This window comes from Canis lupus, chromosome 17, assembly GCF_011100685.1.
Source record: "Canis lupus familiaris isolate Mischka breed German Shepherd chromosome 17, alternate assembly UU_Cfam_GSD_1.0, whole genome shotgun sequence".
Taxonomy (NCBI): domain Eukaryota; kingdom Metazoa; phylum Chordata; class Mammalia; order Carnivora; family Canidae; genus Canis; species Canis lupus.
The window spans coordinates 33,363,180-33,375,332 of NC_049238.1; the positions used below are offsets into that span (position 1 = coordinate 33,363,180).

The 12,153-nt window shown below is 35.9% G+C and overlaps 1 long non-coding RNA gene across 17 annotated transcripts in view; it reads right to left on the reverse strand.

Annotated features, from left to right (window-relative positions):
* The window catches only part of LOC102151150, a 653,134-nt gene that overhangs the window by 340,384 nt on the left and 300,597 nt on the right, over positions 1-12,153 (reverse strand). For 3 of the 17 annotated variants that reach the window (XR_005372360.1, XR_005372352.1, XR_005372362.1), the window contains one exon: positions 7,582-7,933. The exons of 1 other annotated variant lie outside the window; for it this stretch is intronic. This is a non-coding gene — a long non-coding RNA (uncharacterized LOC102151150). Of the gene's footprint in view, positions 1-7,552; positions 7,934-12,153 lie in introns of those variants that run through there. 13 more of the 17 variants (XR_005372365.1, XR_005372366.1, XR_005372351.1 and 10 more) reach the window with 11 other exon arrangements.

Genomic DNA, 12,153 nt, shown 5'->3' on the forward strand with positions numbered 1-12,153 from the left:
CAATGGGATGTTGCTATATAACAAATACTACAAATGTAAAAGTGGCATTGGAAGTAGGTAAGAGGTAGAGGCTGGAAGAATTTTGAGTTACATAATAGTAAAAAGCCTAGACTGACTTGAACAAAATGCTGCTAGAAACATGAATATTAAGGGGTGCTTCTGGAGAAGTCCCAGATAGAAATGAAGGACATGTCATTGAACACTGGAGGATAGGCAATACTTGTTACCAAGTGGCAGAGAGTTCAAGTAAATTTTGTTCCATTGTTGGGTGAGAGGTAGAACTTAAAAATGGTGATTCAAAAGACAAGATTTGGGACTTTTTGAGTTGATTATGTTTGGATGAGATTTTGGACTTACAGTTAACGGAATGAGTTAAAACTTTGGGACTTTGGGAATGTAGGCATAGGATGAGTATATTTTACATGTTAGAAAAAGATAAATTTTGGAGGAGGGACAGAAGGTGGACTGTTATGCATTGAATGTGTTTCCCAAAAACATATGTTCAATATGAATGTGACCTTATTTGGAAATAAGGTCTTTGCAGATGTAATCAAGATGAAGTCATACTGATTAGGGTGAATTCTTATCCAATAACCAGTATCCGTAAAGAGGGAAATTTGAACACAGACACAGAAGGAATGCTATGGTGGCAGTCGATGACAATGGAGTGGTGTATCTATAAGCCAAGGAACATCAACAATTACTGACAACTGCCAGAGCTAAGGAAAAGGCATGGGACAAGTTCTCCCTCAGTGTCTCCTGGGGAAACCAATCCTACTGACATTTATTTCAGACTTCTAACCTCAAGAGAAGATATAATAAATTTATGTTGTATTAAGCCACCAATTTGTGGCATTTTGTTACTGCAGTCATAGGAAATACCATTTCCTTTGGTATAATGAGAAGACAGTGACTATACTTCTAGTATATTGAGATAGAAAATCTAAAGTCAAGCCTTCTAGTTGTGAAATTCTTACAGACTTAACCTAAGTGTTTACTAGAATTTAGTTTGCATGTTTACTTTGGGACACCGTGGCCTTAATTGGAAGTATCCTTGTACCCTGTGAATTGAACATCTGAAGAGAAATCTGGAGCTATTACCAACATCTTCACAGCAAAATGACAGAAGGGGGAAAACAACTTAGCATCCTTGACTTACGAGGCATACTCTCTAAAGCAAAGGAAACTCATCATATTATTGTCCTTCTTTGACATAAATGAGTTAAAGTACAACAAGGAAAAAAAAATAAAGTACAAGAAGGATCAGAACACTAAATTGTATTTAGAATACACACTTCAAGCAGCAAGCCTATCTATCCTACATTTTCTTTTTGGTAAGCCGCCACTGACAGCCTCAAATAAAAGGGTTAGACCCTGATGCCATGTTTCCATTCCTTGCCAACCCTAACCACATTGGATGAAGCTAAGGTTCAGACCTCTGGCCTCTGTGCTGAGACAAATTCTCTCTTTCTTAGAATTTTAAACTAAGGCATAGCTGGAAAGCAGTTAGAAATAGCCTCTAGGGCAGCCCGAGCGGCCCAGCAGTTTAGCGCCGCCTTCAGCCCAGGGGGTGATCTTGGAGACCCAAGATCGAGTCCCACGTCGGGCTCCCTGCATGGAGCCTGCTTCTCCCTCTACCTGTGTCTCTGCCTCTGTCTTTCTGTGTATCTCATGAATAAATAAATAAAATCTTAAATAGATATTCTCATAAATTTAGAAGCTGGGGCAACCATTCTCAAACAATGTATACTGATGACCAATAAGACTGCATCGGTAGCAATGGGCAGACAAGAGATCTGTGAAAGTAGAGGGATAATGGAAGGGAAGTTTCTTGGGTTTTGCTGGAATTTCTACTCTCGGGTCTGATTTTTCTCGATAATCAGTTGTACATCCCTTGTTTCTGTGAAATATTCCTGCTTCTTCATAATAAAACACCTTTACACCATTTAAAATGGAATTTTTTTTAAATTTTTTTTTATTTTTATTTATTTATGATAGTCACACACACAGAGAGAGAGAGAGAGAGAGGCAGAGCCACAGGCAGAGGGAGAAGCAGGCTCCATGCACCGGGAGCCCGACGTGGGACTCGATCCCGGGTCTCCAGGATCAGGCCCTGGGCCAAAGGCAGGCGCCAAACCGCTGCGCCACCCAGGGATCCCTAAAATGGAATTTTTATTTCTTCTAATCAGGTATCTAATCTCCTTGACATGCATCTTCAATACAACTCAAAAGTTTGTAATGATATTGTTTAAGGAATGATTCCTCAAAAGGAGCACCATACAAATAACTTTCTAGTGGATAGAGAAAACCCCTTAGAGCTGGCCAAGAGTTGAGAGACGACAATGCCAGTTAGGAGGCTACCGGGAGAGCCATTGCCAAAGGAAACAGGCTCTAGGCTAAGAATTAGCTGCTAAGACCTATGAATGATGCCATGAGAAACACTGATCCATTACAGCCTACAGCTTATCATTAGGTGCACCCTACTATTTGCAACTTTTCCACCTCAGGGAGAGGAACTTTTGGAGGAGAGTGGGGACATCACCCTCATCAATTTCTCCAAATTGATAAGTCATCACCCAAATAACCATTCAAATAATAGACTAAACAGTCCATTTTTTAAAAAAGAAGCTTTAGGAGTAATTTGTAAGCTTCATGTTAAGTATTCAATTTATAAAATTAAATATAAAAATTAAATTTTCAAAAAAATACTTTGATTCTTTGGTATAAAAAGGATGAATTCCAGGTAGTAAAGACAGAATATCTGGCCTTTTACATTTTTCCTAATGCATCAAATTTATGCATTTTTCAAATTAAGTCTGTGAGTTCCATTTTTTAATTCTTGTTCTGAAAACATAAATCCTGATGAAATGGATGCAGAGTAGGTTGGAAAATCATTGAGCAAAATGATGAAAAGATAGCAAGAGAATACAAATGAAACTCAACAATCCATAATTCTTAATGCGGTATAATATTTAAAGTTTAATCCCCAAATAGCTCTTAGAGTCACCAGACCTAAATATATTGGAACGGTAGCACCTGATCTTAGTTAAAATACATTACTAAAATCCCAATATTTCAAGAAAACCAAAAAAAAAAAAAAAAAAAGAATTGATGTTTACCCCTTAGAGTGCAGACAAAACTCATAAGAATCATGTAGGTATGTGAACATCCTTGAAGAACTGTCTTTTGAAGTTTAGCTTGGATTTCAGTGATCTTGATATGCATATATATCAGTCACAAGCAAATGTTAGGCTCCATCAAATGCTCATTCCAGATTCTTAATCTATTTTAAGAAGCCAATTTTTAAAAATGCAGTCTCATTTTTGTTAAATTAAACCTTCTAAAAGGGAATGGCAAGTCTCTATACATATGCCATCTTCTTTATTCTCTGTGAAATCTATGAAGTTAATTCCATTTCACAGTGGGCAAACATCAAACAAGACTTTGTGTTGTTCTCTTCTAATAGAGAATTTTAATCTTTCCTGTAGGCCTTTATCATGAAAGAATATAAGTGCCTCTGTTAGGTCATTTCTGCAGACAGAAGTAAAGAGATAGGCTAAGACTGAAAACTCAGGAAGTCTATTGCAATGGTATTTCCATTAGGGATACAGAGCCATCTGCCTACTTTTTTCATTGCTACCCCTCAAGGCTTAGTGACAGCAATTTTGGGAACAAGTTCTTTATTTCTTCCACCCATTTGCAGAATAAATCATCATGCCAGCAACTTACGCCCAGGATAGTTACTTTGACTGAAGAAGTCTATACTTACCAAGGCCATGCTTAACGTTTAAATTTAGGCAACTCTAATTCATACAAAAGGAATTCACCTTCAAAGAGTTCTTGGTAACAAAACTTAAAGATTTAGAAAATTGTTAGCATAATCATGTCCCAATTATCTTAAGAAAAAACTGTGAGTCTTAACAGTAATAAGATCTTTATTTGGAGTCTCTAATTCAACTACTTTGCCTGGGATTTTCTGAGAGCCAGTCTAGACCAGCATAATATGGATATCAAAAGTAGGATCTCTGGGACACCTGGGTGGCTCAGTGGTTGAGCATCTGCCTTCAGTTTAGGTCATAATCCTGGAGTCCAGGATTGAATCCCACATTGGGCTCCCTACAGGGATCCTGCTTCTCCCTCTGCCTATGTCTCTGCCTCTCTGTGTGTGTGTTTCATGAATAAATAAATAAAATCTCAAAAAAAATGTAGGATCTAAACTACTTAGAAATTGGGTATACACATACACAATCTTATCTTGCAACATTGGCCAATGTTCCTATTCAGGGAAAGGGAAAAATTTTTTGATATCTTCTTTTTACATAATTTATGAATTGTTCTCATTCATAAATCATTAATAACTAAGGAAAGAATATGAATTGCATATCTATGAATATAATGGTAATCAGTTTAAACCAAATTTCTGACTGTTTTTCATTTCTATGTTATTTCTACAACTCATTTATTTAAGTATGTACTGAGCACCTAACTATGGGCCAACTATATGCTGTGAAATAAATAAAACATAGGGATATGCTAGAGAGTTTAGGAGTAACAGTAGACTAGCCTGGGTGTCAGAAATAGCTCTCAAAGGAAATGACATTGAACTAAGACTGACTAACAGAAAGTAGATGCTCATGGATTCACTGTTCTCAGCAGAGAAAACAGCAAGTGCCATCCTACGTTAGAATGAATTTGATATATTCAAGGAACAAAAAGAAGCTCTGAGTGACTAGATTTAGTGAGAGAGGATGAGAATGGTTAGGGATGACAGTAGAAAAATAAGCAGGAACAGACTAGATAGGATCTTGTAAGCCATTGTAAGGAGTTGGGATTTTATTCTCAGTACAATGAAAAGCCATTGAAAGAATTTAATCAAGGGGATTATATGACCTGATTTACATTTTTAAATGTCCTTCTAGCTTCTGGGACCAGATCAGTGGTTCACACCAGGCTTTCTGTTCCTGTGGACTGAGAGCTCAGAGGAACCTGGAATTTTCTAGACTGCAGTGACCAAGACTACCTGACGCTGAGAGGACCATATGAGGATACTGTATTCAACACCTATACATGAGTGAAGCTAGCTATAGCTTGCTCTCCAGGCATGAGGAAAGGCCTCAGGTCACTTTTCCTGCCACTTTAAGTCATGTTATTTCATGAAATAAAGTACCAACAATGCAAGAAAATCCAGCAATTGAACAGGCTGTAGCTGGACTACAATTGAAGTTAGACTGTAATAGTCATCTATAAAATGCTAAAGAAACCCAGAGTGCAGAGCAGAAAGATAATAAATCCTGGTTTGTAGAATTCAGTGATTGTACTAAGAAGTAGCAAGTCTATTTGTACTGAATGTAAATGTGAAACATAATGGATTGTTGCCTAGCGAAGGGGAAAAATGCTTTGTCACATACAATATTTCTGATGGTTGTTTGGTTAGAACATGAAGTGATTGATATTTCCTAATGCATATTGTTTAAAAGGCACATTTTATCGGCTGTAGTCTTATAAGTGATCTTTTTTTAATGGTCATGAATTCTCAACAAGCTGAAGCAGGAAAGGAAAAACAAATCTCCAAGGTGAAATAAGCCTACAGAGGCCAACCTGAGAAGAAAAACAGTAATCATTATGCAACCAGGCACTTCTTATAGCTATATCATGTCATTCATATAAAACTCTACCAGTTGAAGGGTACTACCCTTTTATTACAGACAGAAAAACAGGCTCAGCGATGTTATAGAACTTGCCCATTATCATAAAATGAGAAAGCATCAGAGCTGTCTCTGTAATCATTGCTATTCCTGGTTATAGAGCCTAAGTTCCTTCATTGCACCAAGCAAGGTTAAAGCCAACAATAAAAATTAAAAAAATACAATAAAATAAAATCAGATAGTACATTCCAAAGGAGTAAAGCAGATGAATCTCTGGAGAACCTATGTACAAAATGAGCCCATGTGTCCTCCCAATCAATCTTCCATTTTCATCACTGTTAATCTTTCTCAGAATACTACAATGAAAGGGGCAATTCATACATAGTCCCTTGCTCTCTTTTTGGATCCTTTTCCTCCCCAGCATTGCTTTCATGTTTTCTTTGTTTTCATATTTCCTTGGCCCATATAATTACCAATCTCTGCTCTCATAGTCTTTATTCATGTTAGAACTGAAACAACTCACACCAAGAAGACAAATGTAAAAGAGCTTCATTTTATGATGATGAGAGACTTAAGTTATTAAAATTAATCTCTATATTTTTCAGAGAAGGAGTCCATAGACACAGGAAATTTGTGGAGAAACAGGACCTACTTCAGTTATGAAATCAATCTGGATAGATAGGATTTGTAAATAACTAAAGTAGACTCTGGTCCAGTAATTGCCCTATCAAAGCTTACCTGCCTTATCTCCTACTTTTCTCCCCTCCAGCCATTCCATCCAAAATACATCACCTTTTTCCACTTCTGTAATCTGGATACTATCATGCATCCCACCTAAAATTCTCTGCTTCTTCTTCTTTATGCAAGTCCTACTCATCCTCATAACTCTTGTTCAGGACAAGTTATTTTCTTTTTAAGATTTTATTTATTTATTTATTTACTTACTTACTTACTTACTTACTTACTTGAGAGACAGCATGAGCAGGGAGAAGAGGCAGAGGGAGAGGAAGCAGCAGACTCCCTGCTGAACAAGGAGCCCGATGTGGGACTTGATCCCAGGACCCTGGAATCATGACCTGAGCTGAAGGCAGATGCTCAACTGACTGGGCCACTCAGGCGCCCCCAGGACAACTATTTTTTAACTAATACATTTTATTAGCCTTGAATACATGTTAAGTATTAAAACTTTTAAAATACAAGCATATAAAGAATAAAACGTTTAAATCAATGTGATTCTATCACCAAAGTAACCATTTTTAGTAAGCTTTACCTGTCCTTAAGTCTTTTCTGATCATTTCAGCTCTCTCTCAGTCCTCAATCTCTCTCTTTCCCTCTCTGTCCCTCTCTTTCTTTTGAACTCCTTCAGTTTACTGACTACAATATTCAGATGCTTATGTATTTATTCAATTATTGCTTTAAAAAGTGTTTATAAAGTCCACCTCTTTTGTACCAGACATCATTCTAGATTTAGGGTGGTAAATAAGACAGATTTGGTTTCTGCCTGCGTGAAACTTACAATCTAGTGCCTATAATAACTTACTACTCAACATATCTAACTTACTAATTTAACAACCTGCATTTTATAAGTGAGTATTATCTCCCAAGTGAATGGAAATTCCTCGGGGTCAGAAAGTACATAATATAATTATGAGCAAATATACAGCCAGTACTATTTATTGCAATGCCCACAGGATAAAAAAGGAAGAAAGCTGACCTTTCTTCACATCAAAATCAGCTTCAATTACATGTAACAAAAGCCCTACCAATGAACACATTGTTGATTTATAAATATTGTTATGTTCTATTCCATGCTAGATCATATCAATTAAAAATATTTAACATAGTAAAATCTTAATTGAGGATAACAGTTTATAGTCTGCCTAAGCAGAAATGGAGTCTACTCTATAGTAACACGGTTTCTGAGCAGGATAAATTAAACAACTATTATCTAATCAGGCACAATAAAAAGATAGGAAATTACAGGAAATAGATGACATGTGTTTATTGTATATAACATAATAACTGTGACTTAGATAGATCTAAGCACAGAATGGGTGTTCCAAAATATTTGCTAGATGAATGAATGGTGTTGAAAGTTCTTGCATAAGAACAGCAGGTGCATGACTGAGCAGTAGATTCTTGAGGTGACCTGGGTTCTAATCCTGATCTTGCCTCTTCAGTTAAATTCCTTTACCTTCATGGGCCTTAATTTCACATACAAAGAAGGGCCTGGATTATCCACGTTCAATTCTTTTTTATTCTTTATTTTTTATTCATTATGTTACTGCCTAAAACATAAAGAGTAGTAGAAAAAGATAATCTATGCAGTAGATGCTAATTTTTTGCAGTCAATAGCATTTGTTTATTTATTTACATATTTATTTTAGTTGGAGTATAGCTGACACACAATGTTACATTAGTTTTAGGTGTACACTAGCAATTTGACAACTCTATATATTATGCGGCACTCACCACAAGTGTAGTAACCATCTGTCACAACACAAAGCTAGTACGATACTACTGACTATATTCCCTATGCTGTGCCTCTTATCCCCATGATTTATTCATCCTATAACTGGAAGACTGTATCTCCTAATCCTCTTCATCCATTTTGCCCATGTCCCCTGCTCCTCCCCTCTGGCAAGCATCGGTTTGTTGTCTGTATGTATGGGGTTACTCCTGCTTTTTTTGTTTGTCATTTGTTTTGATTGTTAGATTCCACATGTGAGTGAATCTACACTCAATTCTTGAATAGTAAATGCAATGCATATACAAGTAATATATTTGTTGTGACATATTTTGCTAACTTCTAACAACAGAACAAAGATGAGTAATGCATTCTTTATGTGACTTTCAAAAAAACTTTTAATTGCAATAGTATATACAAATCAATTCATGTTGTATAGAATGAACCACAATCAATTCATGTTGTATAGAATGCACCACATTCTATAACATTATGATATACAAAGTAGAGCATCTTCTAGGAAACATTTAATTACATTACAATCTTCTTTGTTAATCTAAGTTTATCAATTTATTTCATAAGCTAAAAAATAAATTATATGCTTCTAACAAAGAGAATATTCCTTCCTTTTCAGCAATGACCTTCTTTTTCCTAGTTTTTATATTCTCTGTATTTCATCTCCCCCATGATCATCCACTTTCAACCTCCTATAATTCTTTTTTATAGAGTATCAGGGAAATAACAAAACCAGGCATATCTTTGCCATTTGTTTTTTCTAATGTATTAGTGAACAAATATTAATGAAAATAAGGAGACTTGCCTTCAAAAAAGCAGGTATCAGGTCACAGAAGAAATCATACACCTTTTATTCTTTACTTTTTTAAAGAATCAATTCATCTTAGTTAGGGTATCAGGTATGGTATCAGGCTTACTCGCATTCCAGAGTACTCCCCATCTCATGTACAGTAAGCTCAAGCCATACTGAACTCAATATTCTGAACTAACCATTCACACTCTTATTTCAGGACCTAAGCCCATAGCAGCCGCTCTATAAAAATTCTCTCCTAGCCTGGCCCCTCATGTTTAAATCGCTCCTGCTCATTCTTCAAACTCAACTTAAGCATCCTGACCTCTGAGGAGTGGATTCTTGACACCATCTGTCCTCCCTCTCCACTTGCCCAAGTAGACATTAAGATCTCCTCCTCCTCCCACAGTCTTGATACAAACTTCTGTGACTGCCTATTTTCCTTTATACTCCTCACATTAAACTATTAGCTCTTGAGAGATGGGAATCATCTCTTATTCATCTTCCTTTGCTCCAACAACAACAAAAAAAGCACAAAATAGGCACACAAGAAATTCTCATTGCTGGGTGAATTACTTAGCTAATAATGAATTTAAAAAAACTTCCTGTGTCAGATATATTTGAAAAAATAATTTAAATGAATAAACCAAACATGGGTGTTAGGACTTTTGTTCCCTCACAGCATGTTCTCCAAATGGTAGTGGATTTTCTTCAGCATGGCCATTATACCACAGGCTTCAGGAGATCAGAAACCAAGTCTTTTCCTTCATAATTTCTTCTGATGGCCCATACAGAAGAAAGAGTTTTAAAAAAATGGTTTTTGATGAAAATTATATATCTCTTTCTATCCATGGACATTTAAAATTTCTCACAGTTTGAGCCAAGTGCATAGGACTACCTAAAAGTTAACTTAGCATAGGATCCAAGATGATAATTTACCTACATAGATACTTCATGAAAATTTGTTGCAAGTGGTCCTAGACCACACTTGTAAAAACACAAGTATAGATCTTTAAAATAGATGGACCCACACAGAACTTTGAGCTCAACCTCTTCATTTCACTAACAAGGTCAGTAAGACATAGAGTTCAGATGAATTGTTTGCATCTATGTAGCTAATTAGTTGAGGGCCCAAGTGATGGTAGCCCTACAGGATTAGAAGCTTTCTCCAATTTACTTATGAACAGGCCCCTTAAGATATCTCAAGCCAAGAATTCTGATTACCTTTAATTCCCTTATTTGATATTTATTCATTGATTTCATAATAAATGCTTGTTTTCCTACCAGTATTTTTCAAATTAAATATTCAGAAAAGAAGAGGAATTAATAATGATCATTTAGATGAAGACTGGATCTTATATATCAAGATCTTTAAATGGTACTTGAACTGATGAGTTGTTTGGCAATATTAAGAGGAATATATGAGAAGTGTTTTCAGAGAGGCTCTAGAAGTATTTGAGGAGTTTTAGTAGTACCTGCCATTTTAGAATAACTGTAGAAAGCAAAAGAGTCAAATGCCCAAAGCTTCTTTTAATATGAGAATTAAAGTAATACCAGGGTATTACTGTATTAGTTACTGCCTCTATAATGCTATTTAACAACCCAGCCCCAAACTCAGCAGAACATAACAATAACCATTTGTTCTCATGCTCAGAAGTCTTCAGGTTGGCCACAAATGGACAGATCTAGGCTAGGCACAACTGCCTAGCCTAGTTTCAAGTAGCAGATCCAGTTGGACTTGGATCCCCAGTGCAGGTTGGGTTCACATCTGCAATAAAATTTATGTACATTCTAGAGCATACACACACACACACACACACACTCACACACACACACTCACACATTTTAGGACCAAAGATGAAAAGGAAGCAGCTACCTGGAAGATGCTCTTTTCATGTCAATGGTGAAGAGCGAGCTCCACCACACAAGCCTTTCTTTTACATCTAATGTCTACTAACAGCTCACTGGCCAAAGCAAGTCACAAAAAATCAATAAAAGAAGTATACTCTACTTAAAATAAAGATGTGGAGGGAAATGAATATTTGCTGAACAAGAAGTTATACAAAGCTACACAAAGCTATACAAAAATTACAAAACTGGTTTAAAATTTGAATCCTTCTGACCAATATTCCGAAAGAAGTATATTGTTTAACATAAGCTCAACATGAACATATTTAAATATCACTTACCTTCTCATTCTATTCAAAGCTATATGGAGAAAAAGGCAGGTTATAGCAAAAAGAGCTCATTAGGAATAATGATCAGATGCCTTGGTTGACACAAAAGGACAGGACTCAGCCAAATTCACTCCATATAGGTCATCCTAAAATTTAATCTGGGTGATAGCTTTGGGAAAAAAATGCTATTTATCATAGGTAACAAGGGGATGGAGATAGAGATAGGTTTCATTCTAATATATTCTGGTTCTAGCAAGTCAGTAGTAGAAATGTTGATTTCCCTCCTTCTATTTTAGTCTAATACTTATCTCAGCCTGCTTCTCAGCACTCCACTGGGCCTATCTACTTCTTACTTTGGACAACACAGGTCTCTGACTATGATATTATATATGGGATTATTATATCTTATCATTAAAACTGACTTCTCACAAATAAATTCAGTACTGAACTACCAGCAGTATCACTGATTTTTAGTTGTTACATTTATTCTAAAGTCATATATTTATTTTTTTAATTATATAGACAAATTATATGTTTTTCTGGGGCAATCCTAATGTAAACTTGATGTCCCAACATTATTGAGTGCCATGTCCTATTCTCAAAATTATCCTGATTTATTTCAAAAATTATATATTGACCCTAATTATAAAAGACCACATGATGATCTATAGGCCATCACATTGGCCAGTTACCCCCATCAAAACTTCATTGAAAATAATTAAACTACCAGTGATTTCAGAACTATTTGATAATGTCATCAAAATTTCATTTTTACAACCATGTTTGACCAAAGGAAAAATCAGTCATACCAGTTTGTGGTTGCATGATAGAAAAAAATAAATGTAACCCTGTCCTTTGCAGTTGGTTCTGATGATTAGGAATATGTTATTAACACACACACACACACACACACACACACACACACAAGAAAACCCTCAATTATCAGACTCCAGGAAAACTCACTTCCAAATACTACCTGTAACATTAGAAATTGGTGCTTACAATTACTAGACTAGTCCTCCTAATTTTCAGTTGAAAATTCTCAGTTTTCCATAGCAC